We start from the raw sequence: 13,281 nt of genomic DNA, 5'->3' as shown, positions 1-13,281 counted from the left end.
TTCAGACACCAAACCTGAACACTAATGCTGATGTCAAGATGTGCTTATAGACAGAAACTAGGTATGGCTGTCCTCTGAAAGGCTCTGTCAGCACCTAAGACAGATGTAGATACAGCCATCCATTGGACTGAGCCCAGGGACCACAGTGGAAGAGTTAGAGGAAGAACTGAAGGAGCTGAAGGATATTGTAACCCCACAGGAAGAACAGCAGTATCAGTCAACCAGACCCCTCAGAGCTCTCAGAGACTAAACCCCTAATCAAAGACTATGCATGGCCTTGTCCATGGCTCCTGCTACATATTTAGCAGAGGACTGCTTCATCTTGTATCAGTTGAAAGGAGAGGCTTGGTCTTGTGGAGGCTTTATGCCTCAAAGAAGGAGTATGGTAGAGGAGTGAGGTAGGAGTGGGTGGGTGGAGAAGCATGCTCTTAGAGTCAAAGAGGAGGGGGTGGGATGGGGAAGGTTTTGGAGGGGAGACAGAGAAGGAGGATAACATTTGAAATATAAATAAATAAAGTTAATAAGTAAAATAATATTAATAAATACCCTCCATACCTATAGAGAAAAATAATGGATTGAAAAATCCAATGTTAAAAGCTGTTTTGTATTTTTGACAAAGGGAACCTGGGGGTTGTTGAGGGAAGCCTCCTTTATTCCTAATATGGCACTAGTGATCACATCCATGCTGTGGTCCCCAAAGATGCTGAATAAAAAGACATGGTAGATAATATGTGCCCGGTACAATCCTGCCTTGAGCTCCTAAAGCATGCACAGGTCCCAAACACTCAGAAACTGTGTTGCACTGAGGGAAATCATCTCTGTGCAATGTAAGAACTTAGAATGTTTCTGATTAAGATATAAATATATATTCATCTTGTTTGTTGTATACTAGAACTATGTGACAAGTGGTACTCAGTATGCTGATAACACGCTGAGCTCACCATTCTACTGTCATTGTAAGAAAATAGAACTTAGGGCTGGAGAGATGGTTCAGTGGTTAAATGCACTGCCTGCTCTTCCAGAGGTCCTGAGTTCAGTTCCCAGCAACCACATGGTGGCTCACAACCATCTGTAATGGGATCCAATACCCTTGTTTTGTGTATCTGAAGAAAGAGACAGAAAATATGACTTACTATCTACCTCATTTCCAGAACATTCTTGCTTTTGGTTTGATGTAGAGGTGGAAGAATTTTCTTTTGTTTTTTGATATTTTTTAAGTACCTCAGCAAAAATTAAAGCTTTAGATATTTTTAGTGCTGCAATCTGTAACACATAGTCAAACCAACTACCTTAGTATATTTCAGCAATACTTCCTCCTACAGTTTCCAATCTCCACAACTACAGTTGCATTAAGAATATCTTGTTTTGTGCTATATAATTTGTCTCCTATAATATACAAGATGACATGGTTAACCCAAATTTTCTAATTTCCACAATAGGTAAGTATCTTTCTACCAAGGTAGTCTAGGAGATGCCCATTTTCAAAGAGTTCACAGGAGGATAATATCACACCCATCCTTTGTTCTGGCTCTGGAACCATTTAACACTGGGAGCATGAGTTACCTGATAGGCAGGAGGAGATCTCCAGATGGAGTACAGTGCCCCCCAAAATTTATGCACTGCTCAATTTTTCATTGTAACACACTTCCCGTTCTCTATTCACCGGCTCATATTTTCATGAGCACATCTCCATACTTTTGGATAACGAGGAACATTTAGGCAGAAAACACAACTTAGTCTGTTGTGTATGTGAAGGTCTAAATTCCAAAATAACTAGACATTGACAAGTAAGAATCAATAGTCACATTTAAAGTGGAGTGTATGAGACCTAAAGTGAACAAAGACCTTCTTAGCAATGTAATGCTCCAAGGGATCTTTGAAGAATATATTACTGTTATCTGTACACAGATACAATTTTTTACATCTACAATTAAACTACTTTGATTTTCTTACTTCCTTTAATTTTCCACTAGTGAGGAGTGGCATCAGCCATGCTCAAATTTTTTTCCATTCTTCATTTTCAGCTCTTGTGATACCTTTGTTCATAAATCTACTTAAACCAAGAGGCTACAATACCCAGAAAAGGAGATTTTTTTTCCATTTCATGGACTTGGTTATCATCAAAGTTGTAAAACATGCTTAACATCAACTTTCTGGTCTGCACTTCCACCTACACCCATAGCATTTGGTGAGCCTTTCTGCCACACACACCTACACAACAGCATGCCTGTGTCCTAGGAGGCATACCATAACCAGGTACACAAGAGGGCTGTTCTAACCAGGGCCACAGAGGGCCTGCTCAAACCAGAGAGAGACTTACCTGTCTGCAAGGAAGCCTGCTCTAACACAGGTCACACAGCTCTACCTGGCCCTGATGAGGTCTGCTCTAATCCAAGACCCCATGGCCAGTTAGCACCAGAGATAACTAGATGGGAAAATGCAATCACAAAAACATAAGCAACAGAAGCCAATATAATTTGACACTATTAGAACCTAGTTCTCCTTCCACAGCAAGCTCTAGTTACCCTAACACACCTGACGGACAAGATTCAAACCTAAAGTCTTAACTTATTAAGATGATAGAGGCCTTTAAGAAAGATATAAATAATACCCTTAAAAATATACAGGAAAACACTGGCAAAAACAGGTATAAGCTCTTCAAGAGGATATAAATAAATCCATTAAAGAAATACAGAAAAACAATACAACCAGTGAAATAATTAAACAAGACCTAATTTAGACCAAGACCTAAAAGGAAAATAGAAAAAATAAAGAAATCACAAATGGAGGCAACTGTGGAGATGGAGAAGCTAGGAGAGAGAATTAATGCAAGCATCACCAATAGAACACAAGAGATGGGTGAGAAAATCTCAGGCATAAAAGATACCATAGAAGATGTTGATACATTGGTCAAAGAATATGCAAAATGTAAAAAGTTCCTAACCCAAAGTATCCAGGAATTTTGGGACACAATGAAAAGACCAAAGCTAACAATACTAAGAATAGAAGATGCTAAGGATTTCCAGTTTAAAAGGCCAGAAAACATATTCAACAAAAATCGTAGAAGAAAATTACCCTAACCTAAAAAAAGAGATATTTACTGTCCTAGTTAGGGTTTTATTGTTGTGAATAGACACAAAGGCAGCTCTTATCAGGACAGCATTTTATTGGAGCTGGCTTAGTGGTTCAGAGTTTCAGTCCAGCATAATCAAGGTGGGAACATGCAGCATCCAGGCAGCCATGGCGCAGGAGAAACTGAGAGGTCTACATCTTTATCTGTAGGCTTCTAAGAGAAGAGTGACTTCCAGGCATCTAGGACCAGGGTATTAAAGACCATGTCTACAGTGACAACCTACTCCAAAAGGCCATACCTCCTAATAGTGCCCATCCCTGACACAAGCATATACAAACCATCACAGCTATAAATATACAAGAAGCCCACAGAACACCAAATAGATTAAACCACAAAATAAAATCCTCCCATCACATAATAATCAAAACATAAATGCACAGAACAAATAATGACTACTAAAAGCTGTAATGGGAAAAGGCCAGGTAACATAAAAAGACAGTCCTATCAGAATTAAATTCTCAACAGAGACTCTAAAAGCCAGAACATACTGGATAGATGTCACAAGACCCTAAGAGACCACAGATAACAACACAGACTACTATACCCAGCAAAACTCTCAATAAACATAGATGGGGAAACCAATATAATCCATGACAAAACCAAATTTAAACAATATCTTTCTGCTAATCTAGCCATACACAGGATACTAGAAGGAAAACTCTAACACAAGAGGGTAACTACACCAAAGAGAACACAAGAAATTAGTCATCTCACAACAAACTCAACAGAAGAGAAACACACACACACCCAAACCCCCCCCCACACACACACACTACCACCTTCCACAACAAAAATAACAGGAATTAAGAATCATTGGTCAATTGTATCTCTCAACATCAATAGACTCATTTCCCCAGTAAAGAGACAGAGGCCATCAGACAGGATATGTAAACAGGATCCCTCATTCAGCTTCATACAAGAAACACACCTCAACAACAAACACAGACATTACCCCAGAGTAATTGCTGGAAATCAGTTTTCCAAGAAAGATGTCAAAGTAGCCATTATCATATTAAATAAATAAATAAATAAATAAATAAATAAATAAATACACTTTCAAACAAAAGAAATTAAAAGCAATGGGGAAGAACACTTTATACCCATCAAAGGAAAAAATACACCATGATAAAGTCTCAATTCTGAACATCTGTGCCCCAAATGCAAGAGTACCCACATTTGTATAAGAAAGCTTACTAAAGCTCAAAACACACATTAAACCTCCCAAAATAATTGTGGGAGACTTCAACACCCCACTCTCACTAATGTACAGGTCATTGAAACAGAAAATAAGCAGAGATGCAGTGAAACTAATAGAGGTTATGAACCAAATGGATTTAAAGGATATCTGCAGAACATTTCACCCTAAAACAAAAGAATACACCTTCTTCTCAGCACCTCATGGTACTTTCACCAGAACTGGCCATATAAAACTGGTCACAAAACAAGCCTCAGTCAGTACAAGAAGATGGAAATAATCCCATGCATCCTATCAGATCACCATGGCCTAAGGCTTGTCTTCAATAACAACAAAAACAACAAAAAGCCCACATACACGTAGAAACAGAAAAACTCTCAGCTCAATGATAAAGTTATCATTGAAGTTATCAGGGAAAAAATAAAGAAAGAAATTAGGTCACCTTCTCAACACTCGCCTTGAGGGACTGATTGAAGTTCCACCCTGATGGACCTCAAAAAACCTCCTGCATTTGTGTAGATCTGCACCTTGGTGTCCCACTTGAGGACATCTTGAAGTAAGTACCACCGAACAAGGGTAGGGTAGGGGGGCAGGGGGGCAGGGGGACGGGGGGGGGCAGTTCTACACCCGTGGTGAACGGTCTGTGTAATGTAGTTTCTGTGCCCGTGGCAGGTGCAAACTTTCTGTGTGTTGATTATCTTTCTCTGTGTTCTAGGACTTGAACTGATGTTATTTTTGGACTGAATCTACTCCGATAAAAATCCTAGTTAACCACAGAACTGAAGTTAAGGAAAGAGGAAAACACTTGTCCGTAGTAGCAAAGAAGGGTAAGTTAGTTATTCTCTACTTCTCTGAATGGCCCACTGAAAGACCCCCAAAGGGAGACCCCCACTCAGGTCTCAGGACAGCGATGCAATCACGCGAGCCAGTTTAATGGCGGAGCTCCGGGTTGACATGTATCTCACGCAGGAGACAGAGGAGCCGACCCTCTGGGTTTTTTACAGGCAAGGATTGGGGGGAAGCAGGAGATTTTCTGTGGTTACACATGATTGGTTGCTTTACGTTTTTGAACATCAGCAAGCTGTGTAAGCAGAGCAGGGCAGAGTACAGCTTCTGTGGGCAGATGCTTATCTAGCAGGACATCTGGTTAAGCCACATTTTCTAATTTCCCTACCCCGCCCCACCCCTTTAAAAATTGTCACTCCAATTCAGCAGGAAGAAGTTATATAGAGTTTCTCTTGGCTCTGGGCCATCCCCCAGCTGCCAGTCTGTTCATCCACGGCCCTCCAGCAGAAACTGGAAGCCTCTGGGTTCACTCAAGAGCCCCTGCCCACCACAGAACTTCAGACTGAGTTCTCTCCCCACCCGGGGGCACCCCAGTGGCTTCTTAAAGTACAGCACCCACCCAGTGCAGCATGGAACCAACTCAGTCAAAGATCCTGCACTTCTGTTTCTGTCTGGAGGCGTGCCTCTGTGAGTTGTCCAGAGCCGTAGACACACGGGACCCACAACTCCTCCCAACAAGATACAGAAACCCATTCCCACTCCACCATGCACCTAGCCAATCATTCCTCGCACTTCTTTCTTAGGTAAAGGGAAGGGGATCAAAAAGAAAAAAGGGGGATGGAGTAATATTATAAGAAATTAGATACATGGAGATGGATTACTAATTTTGCTCTTAAACAAAACATTTATAGCCCTAATCTTACATTGGTATAAATATTTATTTTTTGATGTAGAATTGAAATTATATTTTCTTACATTGGTACATTATATGTTAAGATTTTCACTAGTGCAGGGCAGTGGTGGCTCACACCTTTAATCCCAGCACTTGGGAGGCAGAGACAGGCAGATTTCTGAGTTCGAGGCCAGCCTGGTCTACAGAGTGAGTTCCAGGACAGCCAGGACTACACAGAGAAAAAAAAAACTGTCTCGAAAAAAAACAAAAAAAAAAAAAAAAAAAAAAAAAAGATTTTCACTAGCATAAATGTTTGTATATTGATACAAAATTTAAAATTAATTTTGTTACTCTAAGATAAGCATCATGCCTATGCAGCTTACTAAGAATATAAGGTTTTGACCCAGTCGTTTCAAAGGCCACTATAATGAATTGTTTAGGATGATTAATTAATGAAAGCTAAAGGTCAAATAGTGAACTCATTGTAATATTAGATCCTGATTTAATTGCAATAAAGTGTTTTCAAGGTTATTCAAATAGTAAACAGCTAAGAGTAATCAATTTTTAACAACTCAGTTATACTGTATGTAGATAGTTGGTCTTCAAAAGCATCAGAGATCCACAGAATATGGCACTGAAATTCATTTCACTACTAGTATATCTTTTGACTATAAGACATGCTTGCTTCTGACAGTACCCCCGCCCCACTTCAAAGAAGATATTGTGTATCATTATCTCCAATTTAAGTTCCTTCAATTGTGGCAAGATAGCCACTGGTTAAGAAATACCTTTATTTCATCTACAGACCAAATACTGTCCAGAAAGGACAGATGGATGCAGGATAGTTGACTGCCAAGCTCTGCTAATAAAGAGTAAAGTAGTACATCATAATTCCTGCATCACTTAAGGTCTGTGAGATGGTTTTGGGCCAAAAGGCTGAAGACAGATGCCTCAACATTATAAACAACTTTGGAGACTGTCCAGGCAGTCAGCTGTCTCTACAAATTGTGTAAGTTTTAGAAGCTATGTTTTTGTGCTTCCGACATATTAAGGTAACATTTAATTTCTTCTCAGATCGCTGAGGGGGTTGAGGACTGTGGGGGGTGTGTGCTGTGAGAAGTAGCTGGGCACCTGGTGGAGCACAGGCCTTGAACCCCAGACCCTAATCAGATGGCAGGTGTTCGGCTCTGCTCCCAGACCCTTGTTCTTTTCATTTAGCTTCAGACTTCCACAGCTCCTCCCACAAAGGTCTATGGCCATCAGTCATGAGGAACAGTGCCTCCAGCTCTCAAACATGTAGATTAGGAATCTCCAAGCTTCCAGACCAAGCCAATAGCCATTATCTGCTGCCTGGCTATTGTGTTAAATAAGACATATTAAAATAGAGTGGCTGTGTATGGGTGTCCTTCTTCATTTGTAAACATAAGCCATTAAGGTGGGTAGCTAACCCAGACTGGAATTTATTAGTTAAAATTAGTACTTCACAATGAAAGCAGTGATAAACAGCACCATGTGCCTCCATAAAGAAATTAGAAAGTTCTATCAGCAATTTAAAAGTACACCTGAAAGCTCTAGGAAAAAAAAAAAGAAAGGAAGCAAAACAAAGAGGAATAGAAGGCAGGAAAGAATAAAAATTAGGGCAGAAATCAATCAGTTAGAAACAAAGAAAACAATCCAAAAACCAAGAGCTGGTTCTTTGACAAAATCAACAAGATGGATGAACCCTTAGCCAGACTTACCAAGAGACAGGGAGACAGTATCCAAATAAACAAAATCAATGTTGAAAGGGGAGGCACAACAACTGACATTGAGGAAATTCAAAAAGTCATTAGGTCCTACTTCAAAAGCCTGTTTTCAAAAAAATGAAAAATATTAATGAAATTGATTATTCTCTAGACAGATTATTGCTTACCATTAAATCAAGATCAGGTAAACTATTTACATAGTACTAGAAATTGTACAGACAAAGAAGCAGTTATTAAAAGTCTCCCAACCAAAAAACCCCCAAGATTAGATGATCTTAGTGCAGTAGTCTTTCTACCCGACTTTTAAAGTAGAGCTAGTACCAATACTCCTCAAAATATTCTATAAAATAGAAACAAAAAGAACACTGCCAAACTCATTCCATGAGTCCACAGTCACCCTGTGACTAAACCACAGACTCAACAAAGAAATAGAACTTCAGACTAATTTATCTTATGAACATTGTTGCAAAAATAATAAAATACTTGAAAGCAAATCCAGGAATGCACTGGATTCAATGACATTGAAATTACAGATAAGTTTTAGGTATCATATGGCTACTGGGAATTGAATTCTGGTCTTCAATAATAATAATAGTGTTCTTAATGACTGACTACATACATGGAGTTGTAAATCTCATAAAAGCAGGTCATAGGCCTTAGTGCAGAAACTACAGCTCTTCTCACTACATGGACATGTGATGCTTATCTAATTGCCCTCTAGGTTCTTACATTAATAGCCATAGATTACTGATGTCAGTGGTGGTCACAGAAGGTTCATTTTACTGTCGGAAAAGTGTAACACAGAAAATAACAGACAAAGCTTTTAAGAGTGACTGAAGAATAGTCACTCCTAAATGTGATTTGCTCAGGTGCTAAATCACCTGAGCAAAGGCTCATGGGAAGTCAAAGAAAGGAGTGGAGCAGAAGAAATACAAAACCTATATTGGAGTTGTAGGTTATTAGTAAAGAACTTATACTGCTCCCGAGAAAGACATGAGTTCAGTTTCTAGACCCTGTCAGGTGGGTCAACTGCCTGTAACTTCAGATACAGGGGATCCAACACCCAGTTCTGACCTTCATAATCACTTTACACATACACTCAGACACATACACATACATGCACATTTATTTAAATGAGTATAAATAAAGCCTTTTAAACACTAAAAGTTCTATAAAAAAGGTAGACATATGTAGAAAGTGGCTTTGGGGCATGAAAAGGTCATTGCATTCATGAAGTTATAGCAATTGTGTTAAATGACCCAAGGTCTACACAGAATAAGAACCATAAACACTAAACCATGGAGAATGGAACGGTTGAGAAGTCCTTTCTCTACTGGTAGGTACTGGTATCCAGGGAAGGAAGAGCCATTTTCTTTAACAGTATAGACAGTAAAAGAGGCTCATATTCCTGAAAATAGCTCTATAATCTATGTTATTTTATAATCAAAACTTACTAAATCTTTTTACTCATAATGTTTAAAAGTCATTAGAGTATAAGAAATTATAATTTGGAAGAGGAAGGGAGAACAACAAGTGTGGTAGAGGAACAAGACTAGGTAGTAGGAGCTAAATATAAGCAAAACACTCGCACATATATGTATTTATTATATGTACATATGATAACATGTATTTTATTTGTGGACTAGTTGCTGTATTTAATGTGTGGTGTTTGCTTGCATATATTAAAGGTTTGGATTTTCTCCTCTCTACTCTCTTAACAAGTTGTCTGGAATGTGCCTTGTATTCTGGTTTAACGCTTATTCGACTCCCCCCCCCCCAAATATCCTAAAATTACAATAATAACATGATAAAATCTTTTATACAACATGAAATAATGAAAATATAAAAATATGAATTACTGTCATTACTCATGTGCACATATCCACATGATGATGCACTACATACACACATAAGTAAAAAAATAAAAATAAATGTTTAAAAATAAATAAACTAATAAAGAAATAAGTGATTAAGAAATCAAGTGTGATGGTGCTATGTGCTTTAATGACAGCATATAGGAAGGAGAAGAACGTAGACACTGTGAGTTCAGCATCAGCCTGGTATACAAGTGAGTTCTAGGCCTGCCAGAGATACGTTTAATATAGTGTTTGAAAAAAAAATTAGCATGACTTTCTAAAGAGAGCAGGAATGAAAAAATACATCAAACAAATATATAGTAAATATTTAAATAATAAATTCTGTATATTACAAATCCACAGTCAACATTATTCTCAATGGAGAAAAATTCAAGCAATACCATTAAATTAAGTAAAAAAGATAAGTGAGACAGGGCTATTTACCATCCCCACTCCTTTTCAATACAGTGCTCTCTCTCTGTCTCTCTGTCTCTCTGTCTCTCTGTCTCTCTCTATATATACATATATATATGTGTGTGTGTGTGTATATATATATGTGTGTGTGTGCGTCTCACCGTCTTGTCTCCTGGGCATCCTCATTCTTTCTATTTCACACATGTGTTGTTCAATGTGAGTCTTGAGATTAGTAGAAATAATATATAAAAAATGTCAGACTCGTGGATCCCTAAAGCAGAAAGGGTGATGGAATCACTGAGAGAAAGGATGGGGCACACAAATTTTGAACAGCAATTTCTTTTCCTTCACAAACTTCATTTGTTTCTATTTTGACATTCTTATAATATATTTTGATGATACTTTGATAAATTTCCTATTTTTATTCAAAAAATATGCCATTGATTACCTAAAGAAGATTCTTTAAATTTAAAGGCATGAGAATATATAGGTGAAAGTTTAAAGACAGAATATCACCTATGAGGGCCATGAGAGTTTCCTAAGAATCGGTTGTGCTGTAGAATTGTATACAATTTTGTTTACATTTGCAGCATGGATATGTTTCATTTGTACTTCAACACCCCTGTAGATATAGTCAATCTACTCAAAAAACAAACTGGAGGACACTAGATAAAACACAAATGTCAAAAATAGACATAAAAGGCACTGAGGTGTGAAATTAGCATAATTTCTTGAATAGCATTCACTCCATGATACCACAGAGGATAAGGGAGGAATTTCTTTGTTGCTGATGCAGTTATAAAACCAACTGAACTGGCTTCTATTTGTTTAACTGATACAAAAGGCCCTCATCCCAAGAATCTCCCTGTAGTTTTAATTTCCCTAGTTTTCAGAAAACTATGAAGGTTGAATAATGGAAGGTGCTATGACATGGTGTGGCAAATATTCCCATCTTGTGTCAACAATTTATTGCTCAAAACTTAACCCCAGTAAGAAAAATGTACCTTTCTTTTATTAATTATATAGTTGATTTACTTTTAGAAGCACCTGGTGAATATTTAATTACTTGGACGTTTCTCACTATATAGTTTAACTTATAACATAATCAGCTAGAAATTTCCTTGGGGTGGGAGAGACACAGCTTACTGGTCACTTTTCTTTTCTTTATCCTTTATTTTTTTAAAGTACACATTCACACTTTATTTTAGTTGCCCATTTTAATACAGTGATCTTTGGAGGAAAGATACTTTATATTAATGGTATGGAGTTCTGTGAAAAAATATTAGAAATAGGTACTTGAAATTTTTTCACCCAATCAATAAGGCTTTACTGGTAATTACTATATGCCAAGCTTATACAAATGAAATGGCGCAAAGTCTCTATGCAAAAGCTGACATTCTGTCCTGGAAAAGTTTCATGCTAACAAGTACTATAGCTGTATCATGACATGTTCCCTCCAAGGAAAGCTGCTATGGCATTTTTAGAAACAGAAATGTTTCCTTCACTCATTTTCCTTTTTAATTTTTATTAAATTATTTTATTTATTTATATTCCAAATGTTTCCCCCTCTTTGTCCTCTCTCCCTGAGTTCTTCATCCTATAACCCCTCACATTTGCTTCTGAAAGGATGGCCCCTCATTCACCCACTACTCTCCACCCCATCATTGCCAGTATCACAATTCCCTGGGGCATCAAGTTTCTATAGGATTAAGTGCATCCTCTCTCACTGAGGTCAGACAAAGCACTTCTCTGCTACATATGTGCCAGGGGCCACAAACCTGCCCATGTATGCTCTTTAGCTGGTGGTTTAGTCTCTGGATCTCTGAGGTGTTTGGGTTAGTTGATATTATTGGTCTTTTATTATGTTACCATTACCTTCAGATCCTGATCTTTCTAAACTTTCAACATGAAGGGGTAGTAAATTTTGTCAATGGCTTTTCAGGATCTAATGAGATGATCATTCATTTTTTTCTTTCAGTTTATTATTATAGTGGATTAAGTAGATGGACTTTCATATATTGAACCATTCTTGCATCCCTGAATTGAGGCCTACTTGATGAAGCTGAATAATTGTTTTGATATGTTTTTCTATTTGGTTTGAGAATGTTTACTGAGTATTTTTGCATCAATATTTATAAGCAAAGTTGGTCTAAAGTTCTCTTTCTTTGTTGCTACCTCATAACACTTAGCTATCAGAGTGATTGTGGCTTCATAGACTGAATTAGGTAGTGTTCTTTCTGTTTCTATTTTGTGGAACATTTTAAGGAGTATTGATATTGGCTCTTCTTTGAAGGTCTGGTAAAATTCTGCCCTGTGCTTTTTTTTTTTAAATGTGGGATGTTTTTAATGATAGCTTGTATTTCCTTAGTTCCTCATAACTAAATAGTTATGGGGCTATTTAGATAGTTTACCTGATCTTGATTTAACTTTGGAATGTGGTATCTGTTTAGAAAACCATCAATTTCATCTAGATTCTCCAGTTTTGTTAAGTATAGGCTTTTGTAGCAAGAGCTGATGATTTTTTGAATTTCCTCAATTTCTATTGTTATATATTTCATTTGATTTCTGATTTTGTTAATTTGGATACTGTTTGTGAACCATTTAGTTAGTTTAGCTAAGGGCTTATTTATCTTGTTTTTTTTTTTGTCAGTGAGCTAGCTTTTTGTTTTATTGATTCTATTATCCTCTGAAGGGCTGGATTAGTAGCTGGATACTGTTTAAATTTGGTTTTGTCATGGAATATCTTGGTTTCTCCACCTATGGTAACATAAAATTTTGTTGGGTATGGTAGCCTGGCTGGCCTTTGTGTTCTCTTATGATCTGTATGATATATGTCCAGGGTCTTCTGGCTTTTATCACCTCTGTTGAGAAGTCTGGTGTAATTCTGATAGGTCTGCCTTTATATGTTACTTTGCCTTTTCCGCAAACAGCTTTTAATAATGTTCTTTGTTCTGTGGATTTAGCGTTTTGATTACTACATGAGGAGAGGATTTACTTTTCTAGTTCAATCTATTTGGTGTTTTGTAGTCTTGTATAATTATGGCCTTCTCTTTCTTTAGGTTAGGGGAGTTTTCTCTTCTATAATTTTATTGAAGATGTTTTCTGCCCTTTGGAACTGGTAATTTTCACCCTCATCTATTCCTATTATTCTTATGTTTGATTTTTGCATTGTGTTTTGAATTTCCTGGATGTTTAGATGTTTAGAGATTAGTTGCAAAGATAGGGACAAAGGAGATCTCCTCCTGTGTCCCTGGTTAGGA

Source organism: Arvicanthis niloticus, chromosome 24, assembly GCF_011762505.2.
Source record: "Arvicanthis niloticus isolate mArvNil1 chromosome 24, mArvNil1.pat.X, whole genome shotgun sequence".
NCBI classification, from domain to species: Eukaryota; Metazoa; Chordata; class Mammalia; order Rodentia; family Muridae; genus Arvicanthis; species Arvicanthis niloticus.
This window is presented reverse-complemented; position numbering follows the sequence as displayed.